Source organism: Callionymus lyra, chromosome 2, assembly GCF_982586985.1.
Source record: "Callionymus lyra chromosome 2, fCalLyr1.hap1.1, whole genome shotgun sequence".
NCBI classification, from domain to species: Eukaryota; Metazoa; Chordata; class Actinopteri; order Syngnathiformes; family Callionymidae; genus Callionymus; species Callionymus lyra.
The window spans coordinates 18769987-18791970 of record NC_141819.1 but is presented as its reverse complement, the minus strand read 5'-3'; the positions used below and the strand labels follow the sequence as shown (position 1 = coordinate 18791970).

At 36.5% G+C, this 21984-nt stretch overlaps 1 protein-coding gene and 1 long non-coding RNA gene across 2 annotated transcripts in view; both read left to right on the top strand.

The window, feature by feature from the left end:
* The window catches only part of LOC148085778 (uncharacterized), a 257146-nt gene that overhangs the window by 172226 nt on the left and 62936 nt on the right, over positions 1-21984 (top strand). The window lies entirely within an intron of this gene.
* naaladl2 (N-acetylated alpha-linked acidic dipeptidase like 2) overlaps positions 1-21984 on the top strand; it is a 250632-nt gene that overhangs the window by 217465 nt on the left and 11183 nt on the right. The window lies entirely within an intron of this gene.

Below are 21984 nucleotides of genomic sequence, written 5' to 3'. Positions count from 1 at the left end.
ATGGATTGAAATGCTGTAAATATTTTTTTAGATTATAAAAATATGGTATAAATATAAACTCTTGTGTTGTCTCTAGGTACCACAAACACGTTTGTTTTCAGACCTCCGGGTCAGCTTGACCCTGAGATTACCCAAGGGTTAAATATGTATTTTATCTATTTTAAATCATAAAATCTATAAACAAAATTGTGTATTTTCGATCATTTTATCATGAGGGACAAGAAATACTTCCAAGAAGCTGGTTAACACCAGGACTGACGAAGCTTCATGAAGCAGTGTCATTATTGTGGAGCCCACTAGATGGCGGTCTCTGCACTATTGTTCAACTGTTCTAATAAAACATTACGTCATATTTAAACTGCTGGCGCCACCTACTGACCTCTAAACAACATGACACTGCTTAATCAAGTTTCATCAGTCCTTCAACAAGTTAAGACTGCTGAAAAAACCAGCTTTGTGCATCTAAATGTTCATAACAAAAATGCTTTCCTTTTTTATTTATTTTTTTTAATTTTTGACTCAGCGATAATTACAGTTGTCAGATAATATCATCACATCCGAGTTTATAGATGCGACTCATAACGTCGTGTCTGGCTCTGACATTGACCTGCTGTTTATTAAAGAGCTGCTGGTGTCCTGCTTCAGCTCAATTTACATCTTTAAGTTCTGTTAACTGAGAGCAGATGTTCACACATTCAGAAAAATTGAGTTGTACTATTGATGTAGAGCTCTGGAGTCAGCATAGGAATGGGTGGGAGGTCCTCATCACTGCCTCCAAACAAACTGTGTCCAAAAGTGTTGTTTTTTTTGCCAAATGAGCTGAGAGACAGGGAAGAGAGCCAGCATCCCTGAGCAGCAGCACATCCACAGAACTCCTGTTTGAGCTTTATGGGGCCATTTTGTTAGTCTGGATTGAAATAGAAGTGTGTTCCAGGAGCTGTTGAAGAGCCATTAGAGGGGGTCAGAGATGTGAGCGTTTTGAGCCATGCTGAATTTAACGTCACTGCTCGATTGGTCCTAATTTACTTTTTTTAGATGCGTTTTTTGTTTCGCCCTTCGACGTTTAGACAATTATTTTTATTGTTGCTGTCATACTATGATTATTATTTTGCAGGCTAACATCTAATTAGGTAAAAATGGTAGTCCTGGAAGATTCTAAGGTTAGTATTAAGCAACTGAGAAGTCTCTTGTTAGTCCTGGATGGACATTTGTGTTTCCCCAAAAGAGAACTGATGGGAGTTCAGGGAAGTCTAGAGCAGACATAAATAGAAAATATGCTCATAAAAGAAGGTATATAGAACTTAATTTGGTCCAGCAGCAGTTTATCCAAGGGCTTTTTGTGACAAAGCGTGTTACACGTTACATTTTTGTTTTGTGGGTTTTATTCGCACGTCAGCCCCCAACTCCCTCAAGATCATGGGTATTTCCTTGGGGTCCCTTTTTTCACTATCCAAGCACCATGTTTGGTGAAAGGACTTGAGCTGCTCCCTGAAATGTAATATAATATGTAAATGTCGTGAATGACAATCTCAGAAATAATCTCACATTAGTTCAGGTCATTAAAAGGTATTGGACTCAAAATCTAGTTCTTCAAGTGAAAAAAGTTTCACTAGTGACATTAATCTTGCGAACAGTTGAACTGTCTCTTGAGTAAAGAAGCTCTGTCCGTGGTGCTGAAATTGTATTTTTAATATACACAGCTAACATTTGTTTTCTGATCTAATCTTGAATCAATCGATGATATACTGAGGTCGAATGGGTCAATGTGAACCCTCAAGCTGAGTCTTCACCTCAGCCATCACCAACAAAAACAAACTCTTACTCAACATTGAATTTTAAAAACTGGAAATATTTTGGGCTACATCGATAAAGACGAATAAACATACAGTCTAAAGCGAAAAATCTCAAAATACAAAATGGGGTCATGCAGAATCACATCTACGAATGTCACTCTGTGACACTGTTGACAGGAACGTCTACACTAAGTCAGGAATTCATCATTCCAATCATGTTCTGTCTTTAAATGCCTGTCCCTTTTTTTCCATTTAAGGCATTTATTTTGTTCTTTTACTATTAATAACTTTTTCAGCAAAAAGCCGTCTTCAGAAAAGCGATGATACCAAGCTTGCCACAACATCACTGTTGTTAGCCACCATTTAAATCTCCCCCTTTAATCACTCTAATGGGATGACATAGGGCATAGGACATTTTTTGCTCACCGTAAATGATTGTTATTTGGAAATTTACCACCAACTATCCAAAACAAAATACATAACTCTGATGTTACCACCATTTTGTATATTCATAAAGACTGGGTTTTAAAAGAGACAGATTATTCTGATTGGTTACCATCCTAATATTTTATAATCTGAATCGTCTGTCAGGACTAATCACTATATGTTACACTGGTATTGAATTTATTATATTGCATTAAAATGTGTTTTCTCTATCAGAGAGAAATATGATATATTTTTTGAACAAACTAGACTTCCTGTCAGAATAAAAACCGAGAAAAATCCGCACTTTTTCAAATTAACCTTGTTAGCACAATTAAAGAAGTAGTTTAGTACAAAAACGGACCCACTGAGAGCAACTGTCACTCTTTCTACCCACAGCAGTGGGTTCTAATAACGCTCACCTTTCTAGTCCGCTAACAGGATCCAGTCCATCACGTGCTAGTGTGTTAAATAAGCAGCAGTCGGTGTGTGTTGCAGTTGTGTACCTGCAGGTGGTCTGTGGCGCATACAGGCCCGAGTGTCTACCACAGCTGACAGAAGAGTTCAGCTTGACAGCCTTTGTAATGGAAGAGAAAGTAATTTGTTGGACGGCTCCTGCTCGCCGGCCGTCGACATATCTCCCCCGCGCATCCCTCTTTTTCTCCTTCCTGTCTACTGTAAATCTCTCTCTAGCATTCTTTCAATCCCACTTACCATCTCTCACCGCCCTGATGTCTAACGCTCATCCTCGTCCTCCATTACTCTTGTCCCCCACCTCTCCCGGATCAGGTCGTCATCTATCAAGCCTAATGATGAAGCTGCTCGCCGGATCATCTGAGGCCCCGGCTTCATCTTTTTCCCTGAGCTGAGCATTCACTCTGGGCCGGGAAGCAGGAGGCGAGGTTTCAGACGCGCTTCATGCTTGTTTAACAAACTCATTCATCAAGTCCTATTCATCACCACGATCACGAGCAAAAACGAAGCGGCTCTGGTGACCAAGAATACTTTGAAGTAAGAAGGGATGAGGCGTAGAAACTGTACTAATTCATTTATAAGATGAAGGCAAATCCTTTTCCTATTTCCCAGGAAGCCACTTGAAAACTGGGGACTTTGGTTTGTTATAAAACAAGTAGTATTTGCAAACATTACAAGATAACAATGGCAATGTAATAATGAGACGCTAATGGAAAAAATGAAGTATGATATACTTATATTCACACATGAGGTAATTGATTTAGCAGAAGCAGAATAAATCCAAAATGAAGTGTAAGTCTGGCTGAACATGAAAAGATAAATTAGATATAGAACATAATAAATACAGACCTGCACATTTTGAGGTGGTGCTTGGACAATATATGTTGTTGTTTTTTATCAATGACTTCCTGTAAACAGTGGCCCGTCTTTACTGGGCCACTGTTTACAGGAAGTTATTCAAACAATTTCCCTCACTTCAAATTAAAGAAATATTAACCCGGACAAAAAAGTAATTTACAGATATAAACTCATTTACACATATGATTTATGAAATAATATACAATATATTTATTTGTAATAATTATACAATTGAAGATATTAAATAAATAAATAAAAGAATATTAAGGCGGGCTGTATTTAAGGCTATTTTAAATCTTGTGGGATTTATACTTCTTCTTTAATATTCACAATTTTATTTCTCCCATAGCGTGCTCTCAAAATCTATATCTGTCTATAACTTTATTTCTCTAAATTATGAGACTTTCTCAATCTTGCTGAGCTCATCATTTCTGTCAATACTTTGCTCAAGAATATCTCCTCCTTTTACTTACACTTTTATTACTCTCATTAACCATCTTATGCAGAGATGTCCATTAAAGAAATACTTACCTACAGCGAGCAGACGCTCTCAAACTTGAGTGGGAGAGTGATATACTCCCATCCCAGTGACCAATCAGCAGTTTCTCTTAGATGACCTTTGTAGAAACACCTCAAAACAAACTGATAGAATTAAACATTAATGCAAAATATAAGAGAAGTTGAACTACTTGAAGCAAATCTCAACCTCAATAATTGGTTTGTGGTTTCGGTTTTACACAGCAGGATGTAGTCGTGTGTGTGTGTGTGTCTTCAAGCTCAAGTGGATGAGCACAAGAAGCAGACACACACCGACTCCAACCACAAGCTCAAACACCCTCTGGAAGATGATAACAGACTACACGACGGATCTGTGACTGTGAGTTTGAAACCTCAGTGTGACACAGTTCCCCTGAGCTGCCAGGTAAAGCACTAGAACTTTTAACAGGCATGTCTGATCAATTATTGAGAGGAGAATATAATGCAGCTATTCCTGCTCCCTTTCTACTGGTGTCAAGAAAAGAGACGGACAATGAGCACACGGAGCAAACAGCCCTTGGCTTCTCGTGGCGCTCTCGCCCGGTCTGTTCGTCTTCTCTTCAGAACTAGATCAACGGCAGGTTAAAAGGAAACGGTTGATAATATGATGAATGAGATGTGATGGTTCTTGATGAGTAGAAGAGACTAAGAGTGATTCCTAAATGTGCTTCCACTTTAGGCAATACTGGTTTGTACAACTCCATACAAGCCCAAGTATCTCCTTCAAACTTTTTTGCCGCCTCACCTAAATGTTTTGGTTTTGATGGAGTATCTCCCTGAAGGTCTCTGTGTTCCCTCTGCCCAACTACATGTATTTCTTGTGAAGCCTCAAAGTGATTTGCTGGTTCTCTCTCTCTTCCTCTCGGTTGTTGGAAGACTTGTCTTATGTTGGAGTGATTAGACTTCTTGAATTTAACAAGGTCTCCCATTATAGCCATCTAAACAGGTCCTGGATCTGCATTGTTGACATTAAGGAAGACTTAATGTTCTACTCTTCTCTTCTCCATAACACAGGTTGTTGTGCTAAAGATGCCTTCAGGAAATCATTATTAGCAGTCGTATCTTCAATTATCCTCCAAGACGTACTAGAAGACCCTATCTCAGATCAATAGAGGATGGATGAAAGGATGTAGTTTATCTTCCCAGTTGTTGGTAGTGATGGTCTGATGAAGCTTCATGAAGCAGTGTCATGTTGTTAAGAGGTCAGTAGGTGGTGCCATCTGTTTTAAAATGCTGTGATGTTTCATCAGAACAGCAGTAGAACAGCTACTACTATGTGTCACTCCCTCGTTAAAAGCAGTAAAAAATGAGGATTTATATCTATATCTGAAATGAAAAACCTAGCCAGTGTAAAGGTCTTCAAAGAAACTGCAAGAATCTTCCAGAGAAGATGGATAGATACATAGATAGATGGATGGATGGCTGGATGAATACACAGATACACGGATACATGGATACACATAACGCTCGTATAAATTATCACATAATCAGAAAACATTTATTGCCAGTGTTTTAAACACAACAAAGATATTTGTTTTGGTGCAATTAAAGAATATTAAATAAAATAATACAAATTAAAAGAGATTCATAAAATACAATACATTTAAAGAAAACAAGGGACATATTTCAATAAAATGGTACTTGAATAACGAATGGATAATTAACCAAAATAAAATGAATACATTACATTAACATTACATTACATTGAATACAAACATTAAACAATATTCATGAAAGAGATCTTGAACTGAGATGTTGTGATCCTTATAATGTTCATAAATAAATGATTGATGATGGTCTATATAAAAATGTTGAGGGAGAAATAGAAAATGATAAATGTAGGGGATCCTTTTCAATCTAAAAAAAAACCCAGATTTGATCAGATAAATGATTCTTGCTAGGACTTGGTGTTAATATCCCAGTATCAGCTCAGTCATAATGATGGAGAGGTTCTCTGGGCGGGGTTGGATTGAGAGATCGGGGAATTGACCGCCTGGTGACACCAGTCCGACACATCATCAGTTGTGTACCACAGTCTCTAACTGTAAATTAGTTGGAGAGGGTAGGGTGTCATATGTTGGCCTCCATGCTCCACGGTTCGCTCCAGGTTCCTTCTCTCCACACCTTCCCATTTCATCCAGCGGCCTTGTTTGGCTCGAGAGACTGCAGTGGCACGTCTGGCTGCTTCTTCCTGGTGACGCACCTCCTCCACCACCAGCTGCCAACGTTCAGATGGAGTTGCCTTCTGCCATGTGGTCGTTGTTGTTCCCAGTCCTAGGCCCTAGTCTTCCTTGTTGGTCCTTTCAAGCCTTGTTTGAGCACATTTGTACTCCTCCACCAGGCTTGATTTGATCAGATAAAAATAGTTTCATTAAAGTAAAATATTTTTAAATGTTTAATGAAATAGGTGGTAGGTTTACTTCAGTTGAAAATGTTTTTGAACATTAAATTAAATTGTAAATTGTAATATAAAATCATATGGTGGTATGCATGCGATGTAAGTAAGTAAGTCATTTATATGTAAAGAGCGCTTTTCCAGACCAGGGTCACAAAGCGCTTTAAACAATCAAAAGAATACACAATAAAATATATACTTTAAAGATAATACTGAGAACAACACAGGAGTTCCAGAAAATCAAGGAGAAACCTGAACAAATAAAAAATGTTTTAAGATGTTTGTTGAAGGAATCAGTAGACTCCATCAAGCGCAAAGAGAGAGGAAGATCGTTCCAAAGCTTAGGAGCAACAGCCTGGAGCGGATCAGAATTCTCGCTGCAGAGCTCTGAGATTTTTCTCAGTTGAAGGAAACAGTTTCTGGTCAGTTTCCTGCAGTGTTGAACTAGAAACATGTCTTTATCAAATACAACACCCAGGTTTCTCAGGCTCAGTTTGACAGACCTAAGTCAACCTAGTACTGACTCAACCCTGGAACCTTATCATCAGAGTTTCAGTTTTGTCCACATTTAGCTGCAAAGTGTTTTCACTCAGCCATTGTTTGATTTCTAGCAAACAATTGACTAAGCTAGTCAGCCTCTGGGGCTCAGTTGGACCAAAAGAGCAGTAGAGCTGGATGTCATCAGCAAAAATGTGATAAGAAACATCTGGAAATCTCTGAATGATTTTACCGAGGGGAATCAAGTACAGCAAAAACAATAAAGGACCCAGAACAGAACCTTGACTCCAGGTGGACTCCACACAACAGATCCGCCGACTCATTTGATTGGCAGATACACTAAAACTGCGCCCAGAAAGGTATGATGAGAACCATTCTAACACAGACCCAGACAGTCCCACTTCAACCCTCAGTCTTCTCAGCCAGATTTGGTGATCAATTGTGTCAAAGGCTGAGGACAGATACAAGAGAACCAGAACAGTGTCTTTACCCGAATCAGCCGACATCATGATGTCACTGGACACTTTCAGTAAGGCTGTCTCCATAGAGTGATGTTTACGAAGCCAGACTGAAACTTCTCATTAATTTTGCTCTGATCCAGGAACAAAGAGAGCTGCTCAGACATCACCTTCTCCAAGAACTTGGACAAAAAAGGGAGCTTAGAAATAGGCCTGAATTTACTGAGGTCAGTCGTCTCATATGTGTATTACACAAAAGTTGTGTATGATTAGAAGTGTACGATCGTTGAAAATTAATTACAGCTAAATATGGAGATAAGAGTCAAGACAAGGTCAAGTCACAGCATTTCTCTGCTTTTTTATTTTGTCTCAGATCATGGACAGATATGGCACGAAGAGACGTCTGACAACTAGTGCCCGCGTGTTTGATCATATTCTCCCTTCCAGACAAAAGGATCATTAAACAAGGTGATACCTTTAAACCATCCGACGCTGAGGCCATTCTTATTCACTGTGCGTGGCCACAATTAGATCCAGGTGCTTGAACGGCTCTTGACTCCTCGACGAACAGCTTGAAACTACTCGGAGGTCAAGGTGTCCCTGACTTGCTGAAGGCGCAAGAGGATGTGGAGAACACTCACAGCTTGGCTTTATCTCAACAAGCCTCCTCCCTCCTTCTCCTGAATGATTGTTTAAACTCGGAGTCTCGGGGAGATGCGCCGCTCCTTCAGTTAGCTGATTGATATCTTCCTCCTCAGGGCGAGTCACGTAAAACTTGTTTAAAAAAGTCAACACATGCAAGAAAGGGTACAATTTTTGTGGAGATTTCACAGACATTGCAATATTCTATGAACCGTCACAGTTCCAGCTTTTAAGCAGGAAGCTGATGCAGTGTAAATTAAATTAGAAGTAAAAACTCACAGAATTTAGAACAGAAATATATTATGAAAGATAAATGGTGAAAAATGAAAGAATTGTAAGGAAACTAAATGTGTAAAATAGTAGGTGTTTTTACCTTTACCAATTAAGAAATAATATCCAATTTAAACAGCTTTAACCTTAAGAATATGTGTGTGTTTGTTTGTGAGTACCTGTGTGTGTGCATGTGTCTACCAATGTGCTTGTGTGTGTGAATAGTGATCCGCTGGCGAAGCTTTATGAAGAATTGTCGTTATTTTTGGAGCCCACTAGAGGGGCCTCTCTGCTCTATAATCTATAAACCTCACTTCATTTTCAAAAAGGGTACAACATAGGCTCTAAATCCGACCTGGGCAAAGTGCGGCCCTTTGACTGTATTTATGCGGCCCTCAAAATGTCAAAGTATGATTATGTATACATTTTTTTAATGCATTAACAAATGTATTTTGTATTTATTATTCATTCACATTTTCACATAACACTGCCTTTCTTTTTGTGTGTAATTTTTTGTGTATATATTAATCCCTCAAAACATATATTTTTTAAGTTAGTTGAAGAAATGTTTTGAAAAAAACTCATATATACAAGAATAAAATTGCAGCTTATTTAGCTTAATAAATGTCAAGGCCTAATGACGCATGTCCTTCTTTTTAAGGGATTTTTTCGACTTAATTATTTGCTTGACGGCCCCTAACAACATTGACAGAATTTAATGTGGCCCTTGAAGAATTGTAATTGCCCACCCCTGCTCTAAATAGTAGCAAAAGTATCATGATACTGTGTCTTCTCTAAACAGCTCTTTCATGAGGCTTCATCAACCCATCACTAATAGGTGTTTGAGATGTAGACTCCAAGAGCCTAAAAACTAAAAACGTCTAAAAAAAAACTTTTCAAACTGCTTCAAGTTTTCAGCCAATTCAAGCGCAGTCTCAATATTTACAGGGTTAACGTGAATACGCTTGTGTTGCAGCATCGGGAGCTGACATTTATTTCAACACCCACGGAGCTCAGGCTCCACATGAGCATGAATCGGCTAAGAATGTGCTAGGTGAGAATCAGGGTTGAGTGACTTTGAGAAGGTCAGGAACAGCAATTCAACACGTTGAAGTTGAAAACTACCAGCACTTACTTTCCTTCCGATGCAGATAAAAGAGTGGAGAAATGTCATGGACACATTACAAATGTCACACAGTCTGTGTCTGCTCACCAACACAGTGTCAGCAAAAGGTCATGTTGTAATTTCAAATGTGACAAACAAGGTTTCAACCTTCTGCTCGCTTTTTGTCTCCCAGAAGTATTTGTCTCATGAAAGAAGAATGAAAAACAAACAATTTACATTAAACAGTGTGAGAGATAGTTCTTTCCTTTCTTCCATGTCATAGACTCGTAGTATTACCTGTTAATAGAAAGTGAAGTGAAAAGAATGTCGATAAAAGGAGTCAATACAGTTTGGCTGCAGTCTCATACAACTTTAGAACTTTGGCTGGGTTGGATTGTATGATGGAATTTATGGATGTTTGAAAGTATTTAACTTTTCTTTTTTCAATTATCAATATTCAATCACTTCTATGTTGAAAGAGGTGGAAATTCAATCAATTTAATCAATGTACATTTGTTTTCAAATTAGTTTTTAACTTCATAAATATACAGTATATATACAAGTAATTATTTAAAAGAAATTGATTTTTGATATACAAATATAGAAACTAAAGAAAAACAATTGAATTATTCCAAAAATATTTAAAAGCTTTAAAATGGACAACAAGATTATAATAACGTCAGACACACACAACACAACACTGAAAAACTTGCCAAAAACTTTTTCCTACCACTGAGGAAAATCTCTAAACTTAGAAAAATGGTTTCACAACACGATCTGAATCTTATAATCCAGCAGGTATTTGTGTCTTCTCGTTTGTTCTATTGTAAAAGTTGATTTTCGTGTCTAAACAAGAAGATGTTGCAAACTCTGCAGCGAGAATTCTGACCTGCTATAGTAGAAGAACTTACACCCCAGCTCAGACTCTGAGGTCTGTGGATCAGAATCTACTGATGTTTCCTCTCCCTCTGTGTTTGATGGATCTTTAAGAAACATCTTAAGACATTCTTATTTGTACATGTGTCTTGATCTTCAAGAGTTTTTAAATGTGTAGGTATTTTTAACTGTGTATTGCTTTTGATTGAAGCCCTTTACAAATAGCTATTATTTACTAACTTACCAATTTAAAATGTGTCAACATTTGAAATGTTAATTCAACTATTCAATGTTCCAGGGGCTCTGATATGCTTTCAAAAATATGATGAGAGAATGTACCCCAAAAATGATTGTAAACAACTAACACAATTTTTTTTTTCTTGTTGAGAGCAGAGTCCATTAGGACGCAATAATGGCTTTATGCCTTCTTCAGCCAGCTGTAATCTAGCCCCACTTTGTTTATACAACGAGTCCCTTTGAGGTGGATACTTCCGGGGTTGATGACGTGTAAGTTAATTACCTCAATGCTTGACCAATCACAGCAGAGTGGGTGTGGTAGGGGGAAGTGAGATTTAATCTCCAGAAAAATTAAGCATTTTCAGTGGGCGGGGCTTAATCACATTTTCTAATGTAAACATTTCAATGAAAAGAGAGTTTTATACAAACAGACGCAAACTGATGAGTACAGTAGAGGTCAAAGGTATATGAGACACTTCAAATCAACACATTAGTTGCTCTTTAATAATTAAACTATTGTTAAACTCACAATAAATTCTAATTTTTAGTGCTATTAGTAAATGAAATAATGAGTATCTTATCTGGACATGAAGGTTTCCAGCAGCTGCGTCCACCACTACAGTGAGAAACCCTGATGTTCATATTTTAACCGAGCTGTAAAACTCTAAACAGTCTGTCCAGACTCAGTTGTGCAAATAGAATAAAAACCTGCTTCATTTACAGGGAGCTGTAAAATGGCCCCGGGCTTGATTTACAATTCCTCTGAAGAAAACCCTGCACTTCAAAACGCTGCTCCTGTTCTTGCGCTATCGTTACATAACTTAAAGAAATAGTCCTTATTTATTCATGAGGGCCTGGGCAAAGTGCGGCCCTTTGACTGTATTTATGCGGCCCTCAAAATGTCAAAGTATGATTATGTATACATTTTTTTAATGCATTAACAAATGTATTTTGTATTTATTATTCATTCACATTTTCACATAACACTGCCTTTCTTTTTGTGTGTAATTTTTTGTGTATATATTAATCCCTCAAAACATATATTTTTTAAGTTAGTTGAAGAAATGTTTTGAAAAAAACTCATATATACAAGAATAAAATTGCAGCTTATTTAGCTTAATAAATGTCAAGGCCTAATGACGCATGTCCTTCTTTTTAAGGGATTTTTTCGACTTAATTATTTGCTTGACGGCCCCTAACAACATTGACAGAATTTAATGTGGCCCTTGAAGAATTGTAATTGCCCACCCCTGCTCTAAATAGTAGCAAAAGTATCATGATACTGTGTCTTCTCTAAACAGCTCTTTCATGAGGCTTCATCAACCCATCACTAATAGGTGTTTGAGATGTAGACTCCAAGAGCCTAAAAACTAAAAACGTCTAAAAAAAAACTTTTCAAACTGCTTCAAGTTTTCAGCCAATTCAAGCGCAGTCTCAATATTTACAGGGTTAACGTGAATACGCTTGTGTTGCAGCATCGGGAGCTGACATTTATTTCAACACCCACGGAGCTCAGGCTCCACATGAGCATGAATCGGCTAAGAATGTGCTAGGTGAGAATCAGGGTTGAGTGACTTTGAGAAGGTCAGGAACAGCAATTCAACACGTTGAAGTTGAAAACTACCAGCACTTACTTTCCTTCCGATGCAGATAAAAGAGTGGAGAAATGTCAGGGACACATTACAAATGTCACACAGTCTGTGTCTGCTCACCAACACAGTGTCAGCAAAAGGTCATGTTGTAATTTCAAATGTGACAAACAAGGTTTCAACCTTCTGCTCGCTTTTTGTCTCCCAGAAGTATTTGTCTCATGAAAGAAGAATGAAAAACAAACAATTTACATTAAACAGTGTGAGAGATAGTTCTTTCCTTTCTTCCATGTCATAGACTCGTAGTATTACCTGTTAATAGAAAGTGAAGTGAAAAGAATGTCGATAAAAGGAGTCAATACAGTTTGGCTGCAGTCTCATACAACTTTAGAACTTTGGCTGGGTTGGATTGTATGATGGAATTTATGGATGTTTGAAAGTATTTAACTTTTCTTTTTTCAATTATCAATATTCAATCACTTCTATGTTGAAAGAGGTGGAAATTCAATCAATTTAATCAATGTACATTTGTTTTCAAATTAGTTTTTAACTTCATAAATATACAGTATATATACAAGTAATTATTTAAAAGAAATTGATTTTTGATATACAAATATAGAAACTAAAGAAAAACAATTGAATTATTCCAAAAATATTTAAAAGCTTTAAAATGGACAACAAGATTATAATAACGTCAGACACACACAACACAACACTGAAAAACTTGCCAAAAACTTTTTCCTACCACTGAGGAAAATCTCTAAACTTAGAAAAATGGTTTCACAACACGATCTGAATCTTATAATCCAGCAGGTATTTGTGTCTTCTCGTTTGTTCTATTGTAAAAGTTGATTTTCGTGTCTAAACAAGAAGATGTTGCAAACTCTGCAGCGAGAATTCTGACCTGCTATAGTAGAAGAACTTACACCCCAGCTCAGACTCTGAGGTCTGTGGATCAGAATCTACTGATGTTTCCTCTCCCTCTGTGTTTGATGGATCTTTAAGAAACATCTTAAGACATTCTTATTTGTACATGTGTCTTGATCTTCAAGAGTTTTTAAATGTGTAGGTATTTTTAACTGTGTATTGCTTTTGATTGAAGCCCTTTACAAATAGCTATTATTTACTAACTTACCAATTTAAAATGTGTCAACATTTGAAATGTTAATTCAACTATTCAATGTTCCAGGGGCTCTGATATGCTTTCAAAAATATGATGAGAGAATGTACCCCAAAAATGATTGTAAACAACTAACACAATTTTTTTTTTCTTGTTGAGAGCAGAGTCCATTAGGACGCAATAATGGCTTTATGCCTTCTTCAGCCAGCTGTAATCTAGCCCCACTTTGTTTATACAACGAGTCCCTTTGAGGTGGATACTTCCGGGGTTGATGACGTGTAAGTTAATTACCTCAATGCTTGACCAATCACAGCAGAGTGGGTGTGGTAGGGGGAAGTGAGATTTAATCTCCAGAAAAATTAAGCATTTTCAGTGGGCGGGGCTTAATCACATTTTCTAATGTAAACATTTCAATGAAAAGAGAGTTTTATACAAACAGACGCAAACTGATGAGTACAGTAGAGGTCAAAGGTATATGAGACACTTCAAATCAACACATTAGTTGCTCTTTAATAATTAAACTATTGTTAAACTCACAATAAATTCTAATTTTTAGTGCTATTAGTAAATGAAATAATGAGTATCTTATCTGGACATGAAGGTTTCCAGCAGCTGCGTCCACCACTACAGTGAGAAACCCTGATGTTCATATTTTAACCGAGCTGTAAAACTCTAAACAGTCTGTCCAGACTCAGTTGTGCAAATAGAATAAAAACCTGCTTCATTTACAGGGAGCTGTAAAATGGCCCCGGGCTTGATTTACAATTCCTCTGAAGAAAACCCTGCACTTCAAAACGCTGCTCCTGTTCTTGCGCTATCGTTACATAACTTAAAGAAATAGTCCTTATTTATTCATGAGGGCCTATTTTGGCCCACAGAACTATGTGTCCTGAAACAGAGGAGACTCTCCGAGCGAGCCTCGGGGGAGAACATACAAGCAGACTGCTGTCTACACCAGTGGAGGAGGTGAGGATGATTCATATCACCTCTCCTGACTCCACTACCGCTCTTCCAGACTTTTTTTTTTTTTTGTTCCGGATCCGCTGGTGCCGCATAACAACCAAACAAACAACATTGGAAAGAGTTTAGAGGCACAGAAATGCTAGATCTAATAGACACGCATCTGTCAATCACACCCACACCAGCATTAGTGCGTTCCTCAAAAAGGAAGTATTTTAATATCACAACAGAACGCAGGAGGTCACGGAGAGAGACGAGGAAGAGTTCAGTGTTAGAAAACCGCTGCAATCTCAGGTCGCACTTCCTTTTTTTACCGAGGTCGTTGTCTGTGTGGGTTTTTTAGTGCTCGCTCGTCAATTCTGACCCAAGTTCAGAGTCTTTCTCTTCTTGAGGACGGATTTGTTGAAGCCACTCCATCTCTCTCTGCTTCTTCTGTCGTTTGAAAGATGAGGAGAATGACAAATACAGGCTAATCGTAAAAAGCAGGTGTGGAAATACGATGGAAAAACTTTTTAATATAATAATAAATATATAGCTATAAACATATATATGCAGGTGCTTGTGTGAATAAAAAATTATGATTAATTTTATCATTTCAGTCAAAAAGGCGCTGTACAAATAAAGCTTACGTACTTATTTACACAAGGACAACATATAGACAAATTAAAAACCACAGGTTATAGTTTATTTTTAAAGTCAAACTATAAAATAAGAGTATAAGCTGAGTTCATGGACAGGCATTGTGTGCATGAATGTTTCCATGCATGTATTAATTGTTGTAAAAAAGAAATTCTTTTTTTTCTTTCTTCTTCTCTTTTATGTTTTTATGAACTTCCTAAAATTAATATGAACAAAACATGACATTACGACATCTAGTAATTCAAAAAGATTTGATGATTTTAACATACAAGAAGTACTCGCTAGATAAATATAATGTTTATTATTATTATTATTACTTAAATCACTGGAATTAAAAGTTTCTACAACAAATCAAATTGTTTATTATATTAACAGTTGAAGAGTTATTATAGTTAATTCATGACATGTGTTTGATTGGTTTTCTCTCAGAAACATTAAGTATCAACATAAGGTTGACCAATTTATTTTTTTGTGTTTTATGTAGGACCAACATTAGATTAGATTAGAGAGACTTTATTAATCCCTCTGGAGATCTCCTTGGTACAGAAGTTTCATAAAAACAAGAACAACGTGCAAATGAAAAGAACAAAGAGCAAAGAGATAACAAAGTGCAAATATAAAAGGATAGATGAAAGCAAAAAAAACCTAAAAAGGACACAAACATATAATAATATATATCTCTTCCCTTCATAGCAAATATTATATATAGTATTATGTATTGAAAATGTTCTCATAAAAAGTAGAATATCAGAGTAAAGATCAAACGTACTATCTACAAATAATGAGTCAACTGATACTGAGTCATGAATAACTTTTATTTTAACAAATTTGTCCAGCTATCATCTTGAAAAAAACTGTTTGTGAGCAAATGATTGTCCCTGAATGTGCTTGTGTTGATGTAGTGTAAAGTTTAGAAGCCCTGACAGCTGAAGACAGCTGGAGAGAAAGCAGGAAGTAGTCGTTCCATTAGTGGTGCCTTTGGGCACAGCATGAAAGTCAAAAAGAATTACTCCATGTTAATTAAAAAATAAATAAAAAAAACTTCTCTTGGTTCTCTGTACAAACATTCTTGCGACGCACTTGTAATCAGGTCAGAGGCTGAAATTAAGTTTTCAGCTTCAACTTCAGGCAATCTGTAGGTATCTGAACTCTTGGGGAATCATCCGTGCAACAGTACAGGCTCCAGGATTGTTGCAGAGAACACTTTCTGGGGAAAAAAAAAGTATTTATAAACCGATCCCACCTCACAGGTGTGGAAGGATGATGATTAGATGTTGGATATTGCACAGGCGTGCCTAAGGGTTGGACTCAAACGAACACATATACTAACAAGTCCCGGCTCCACTTGTGTTTGTGCCATTGTGTCCCTGAGCAAGACACTAAACAACCTGGTGCTCGACACTACAGCTCCACTTCTGCACGTGAGGTGATAGTCACGGTCTTTTATCATTTGACTATAGCTAGCTGTTTTTTCATTGAAGATTGTCTAGCTGATAGCTGGTGGTTTAGTTTGCACGTGTTTATGGATTTGACTGTTGCATGTAAAGCAGTGTTTACGATTGTTACTAAAATGCTCGACCCCGAGAACGCAGTAGCTCCTTGAACGGATGTATTTTAGAAACAGCCTTATGAGTTTGTAAAATAACCTGATTCATGAACTAGATTATGTCCTTGAAATATACGAAGAAATAAGAGTATGTTAATGTGAAGTGTTTCTCCAGCATTTTTTATTTAACACTTTTTAAAGATTCACTTGCAAGTTAAATAGTAGGCATATTTTTACGGGTTGTTTTTTTTTTCTTCTCTGTTAATATTTATGAATATATATACATGTATTTTTGATGATGTTTAGTTAGTCAGTGAAGCTGACCAAAAAGAAATAAAATGTCTCCCTGCTCTGGTCCTCTCTCTCTCTCTGTCCCTCACCTGGGCGAGGGAGACAGGTCCTCTTGGGGGTAAAAAAAAAAAAAGGCCATAAATAAGAAATCATCGGCCTTTTCTGTCCCATCGCATTACATGGTTTTGATGAATGCTTTCTGCAGGAGTATTACTCACAGCCGCAGATCAATGTTCTCATCTTCCCCCTGTCAAATCGATTACGATGGCAGTGACACGAGCGTGAAGAGCTGTGGATCAGACCTGTGGACCATTTCACCCCATTTGACTGTTGTCATGCCAATAGTCATTATAACCAAATATGATATTAATACTTATCTCACTGTCACAGAAAGCAGAACCAGTAAGGCCTGAGGGCGACTGGCTCGCCTCCAAAAAAGAGTAGAATGACATTTCTGTAAAAATGAATATTTTGAAAGAGAGAGAGAGAGAGAGAGAGAGAGAGAGAGAGGAACATTGCAAACTGTATTTCTGGAGCAAGACTAGAGCCTACAGAAAATGTTTTAATGGGTGGCTGGATGTGACCACAGAGGATTTTGAGATGGTACCGAGAAATAAACAGAAACTATTTCCTTCCTCCCTTGGTCCTCTTCAGCCACAGCTTTCCCTGATTAGACTTAAAATCCCATATTATGACCCCCATGACACTGCAGACATATTAAATTACTGTCTTGTTCTCAGCAATGTATGTTCCCTGGAAGAAAAACATGCCCGTGCTACACTTGATATGTGTATTACCACTGTTGCTGAGATTAACCTCAACTCATTTATCATTATTATTTGTTATTGTGTTTATTTTGCAGTATGTTTTTTGTTTTTGTGTTATTATATATATCATTATTATGATATCATGTATTTGTATTATTGTTGTATTATTTATTATTGTCTTAATTTATCATTATCATTTTAGTTTTATTATTATTTTATGATCATTATTATTGTTGTATTTATTTGTAAACCTTTTTTATTATTATTATTATTATTGTATTTGTCTTACATTATAGTTTTTGTTTTATTATTTTATAATCATTGTTATTATTTAATGTATTTGTATTATTGTTGTATTATTTATTATTGTGTTAATTTAATATTATTATTTTATGATCATTATTATTCTTAAATGTATTTGTATTATTGTTGTATTATTTATTATTGTGTTAATTTAATATTATTATTTTAAGATCATTATTATTCTTAAATGTATTTGTATTATTGTTGTATTATTTATTATTGTGTTTATTTTACATTATTATTTAAGTTTAATTGTTTTTGTTTATTATTTTAAAATAATTATTATTATTATATTTATTTGTATTATTGTTATTATATTTGATTGTGTTTTTCTATTAATATTATTATTATGTATTATTATTTTAGAATCATTATTTTATTATTATTTATTTTGTATTATTGTTTGTATTATTTTTATTGGGTTCGTTTTATTTTATTATTTCATTTTAATTATAATTATTTAAGTTATTTGTATTGTTGTTTGTATCCTTATTATTGTGTTTATTTTACCTTATTATTTTTGCTTTATTAATATTTTATAATCGTTTTAATTATTATATTTACTGTTTGTATTATGTTATTATCATGTTTATTCTACGTTATTATTTGTTTTATTATTATATAATAGTCATTATTAATGCTTTATTTATTTATATTGTTCTTTTATTATTTATTATTGAGAGGGTTATTGATGTGAATATATTTTTAATATCTTTCTTTCTCAAATTTCCGACATGTGGGAAGAATAAAGTAATACGAATCAATCAATAAATACCAACAATAAGCAACACCAAGGAAAATATTTTATTGAGCTCTACAAACTTATTTTTATTTTAAACCACTTTTGGCCTTAGAAACAGACAGTAGAAGAACACAAAATTGACTTGGGAAATAATATATATATATAATATTGACAAAACAGAAGTTTTTGTTTTTTTTTAAACCGTTAAAACTAAAATCCACTTTCTGCTCTGACGAGATAATTTATTAGTATTGCTTATTGTATTGTAACTTCAAGCTCCAATCTATATCAGTTGTGGTGAAGTAGAGGAAAATCATTTGACAGGAAAAACCTACCAGGAGAGTACTTGCGAACGTCTTGGGCACAAACACTAAAGTACCATTGTTTCATGGTACATTTCATTTGAGGGTGTCATAGCAGTTTTGTTTTATTTACTCATTGATGAGTTCATACGTGAGTGACTGGCCATGGACGTCCTCGATCACTCGCTTCACCACACATTGGTAAATGTGAGACATTACTCTTTTCTTGCGCTCTGAGGTCTGTGGATCAGAATCTACTGATGGTTCCTCGCACACGGTTCCGGACCAGAGGAGAGAAATCCTTCCAGACTGTTGCTCCTAAGCTTTGGAACGATCTTCCTCTCCCTCTGTGTTTGATGGATCTACTGACTCCTTCAAGAAACATCTTAAGACGTTTTTATTTGTGCAGACTTTTACCTGACTTTCTGATACTCCTGTGTTTGTCCCGGTGTTGTCTTGGTCTTTTAAAGCATATTTTATTGAGTATTGTTTTGATTGTTTAAGCGCTTTGTGACCCTGGTCTAGAAAAGCGCTATACAAATATATACAGTGCCTTGCGAAAGTATTCGGCCCCCTTGAACCTTTCAACATTTCGCCACATTTCAGGCTTCAAACATAAAGATATAAAATTTAAATTTTTTGTCATGAATCAACAACAAGTGGGACACAATCGTGAAGTGGAACGAAATTTATTGGATAATTTAAACTTTTTTAACAAATAAAAAACTGAAAAGTGGGGCGTGCAATATTATTCGGCCCCTTTACTTTCAGTGCAGCAAACTCACTCCAGAAGTTCAGTGAGGATCTTTGAATGATCCAATGTTGTCCTAAATGACTGATGATGATAAATAGAATGCATCTGTGTGTAATCAAGTCTCCGTATAAATGCACCTGCTCTTTGATAGTCTCAGGGTTCTGTTTAAAGCGCAGAGAGAACCATGAAGACAAAGGAACACACCAGGCAGGTCCGAGATACTTTTGTGGAGAAGTTTAAAGCCGGATTTGGATACAAAAAGATTTCCCAAGCTTTAAACATCTCAAGGAGCACTGTGCAAGCAATTATATTGAAATGGAAGGAGTATCAGACCACTGCAAATCTACCAAGACCCGGCCGTCCCTCCAAACTTTCATCTCAAACAAGGAGAAGACTGATCAGAGATGCAGCCAAGAGGCCCATGATCACTCTGGATGAACTGCAGATAACTACAGCTGAGGTGGGAGAGTCTGTCCATAGGACAACAATCAGTCGTGCTCTGCACAAATCTGGCCTTTATGGAAGAGTGGCAAGAAGAAAGCCATTTCTCAAAGATATCCATAAAAAGTCTTGCTTGAAGTTTGCCACAAGCCACCTGGGAGACACACCAAACATGTGGAAGAAGGTGCTCTGGTCAGATGAAACCAAAATCGAACTTTTTGGCCACAATGCAAAACGATATGTTTGGCGTAAAAGCAACACAGCTCATCACCCTGAACACACCATCCCCACTGTCAAACATGGTGGTGGCAGCATCATGGTTTGGGCCTGCTTTTCTTCAGCAGGGACAGGGAAGATGGCTAAAATTGATGGGAAGATGGATGGAGCCAAATACAGGACCATTCTGGAAGAAAACCTGTTGGAGTCTGCAAAAGACCTGAGACTGGTCTGAGACTGTTTTTTATTTGTTAAAAAAGTTTAAATTATCCAATAAATTTCGTTCCACTTCACGATTGTGTCCCACTTGTTGTTTATTCATGACAAAAAATTAAAATTGTATATCTTTATATTTGAAGCCGGAAATGTGGCGAAATGTTGAAAGGTTCAAGGGGGCCGAATACTTTCGCAAGGCACTGTATATATTTTTTACTTATTTATTATTTATTGTCTGATTATCATCGAATATTCTGCTTTGCTTTGTCTTTTTTTTTACTATGCACTCTGGAAATGATATCTAAGAAGTTCAAAAGTTAGAATTAGCCATGGTGTAACTCAGAAAAACACCTTCAAGAAATAGTTTATTCCTACAGTTATGGTGAAGCAATGGGTCGACACAATTTTAGTACTTTTCAAACCATTTGACTGGCCTATTTAAACGCCTCAGTAAATGAAAAAATGGCATCAACTCTGTCCTCCCTTATGAATGCCACACATACTCGCATAATTGAATGGAATCCCAGAAGCTATCCAACACCCGATCGTTGCCAACTTCCGTCCAGAGTTTTCCGCTCAAAGACAGAGTCGGTGTTTGCACTGCGATGACATCTTGGAGTGTGGGAGCCAGACACTCTGAGGACACGCTCATTTGCCAGAACAAGCCCAGATCTGCAAATGTTTGAGCAACTGCTGCCAGCCTTTCTGATTTGTCATTCTACTAAACCAACAAAGCTCATTGTCAACACAAAGGGTGGAGACGGTGTTGATCTATACATCCCACTATACTAAAAGAGTCTTAACCCTTTTGTTATCTCAGGGTCAAGATGACCTGAAGGCCACGACCGACAAGGGATGCCTCAAACACATTTTTTTTCGGGCCTTCGGGGTCACGTAGACCCTGAGATATTACAAGGGTTAATACGGGTCTGTCTGGAAATGTCTTCTTATTGATGACAGTCAATGTGAATAAAATGAATCAATATTTGATTTAGATTTTACTGGCTGGTGGAAAAGAGAGACCACTGCAGAGATAGTTTAGATTATTTGTGTAATTGTATTTGGGTCAGTTGATGCAGAGCTGTGGATATAAGCTGTAAAAAAAATAATTTAATTATTTAAAAATTGTCACACGTGTAGTATAATAAAATGTATCTAATATAAAAGAAACAACATTAGACTCGTTTTATTATTTCAATTATCAAATTAAATATAATATATATTCAATTACATACGGTATAATATATATTAAATAGAAAATACTAGCTCAAAAACCCGGTTTAAAAATGTCAAAACTAAATAAGCTCAAACAAATCTGAGGGGAGAGTGGGAGGAGGGATCAGAGTAAGATCAGGCGAATCATTACAATTGCCCGAAAGGGGCTGAAATTTTTTGGAAATCCTTCTTAACATGTATCAGATGTGGTACGAATTTCATGGGGGTCGTCTGCACCCCCCAACCCCCTTTTCCGCCCCCTTACAATTGGGAAAAAGATCTGAAATATTTCTGGTTTGAAGTGGGAAGAGTTTGGA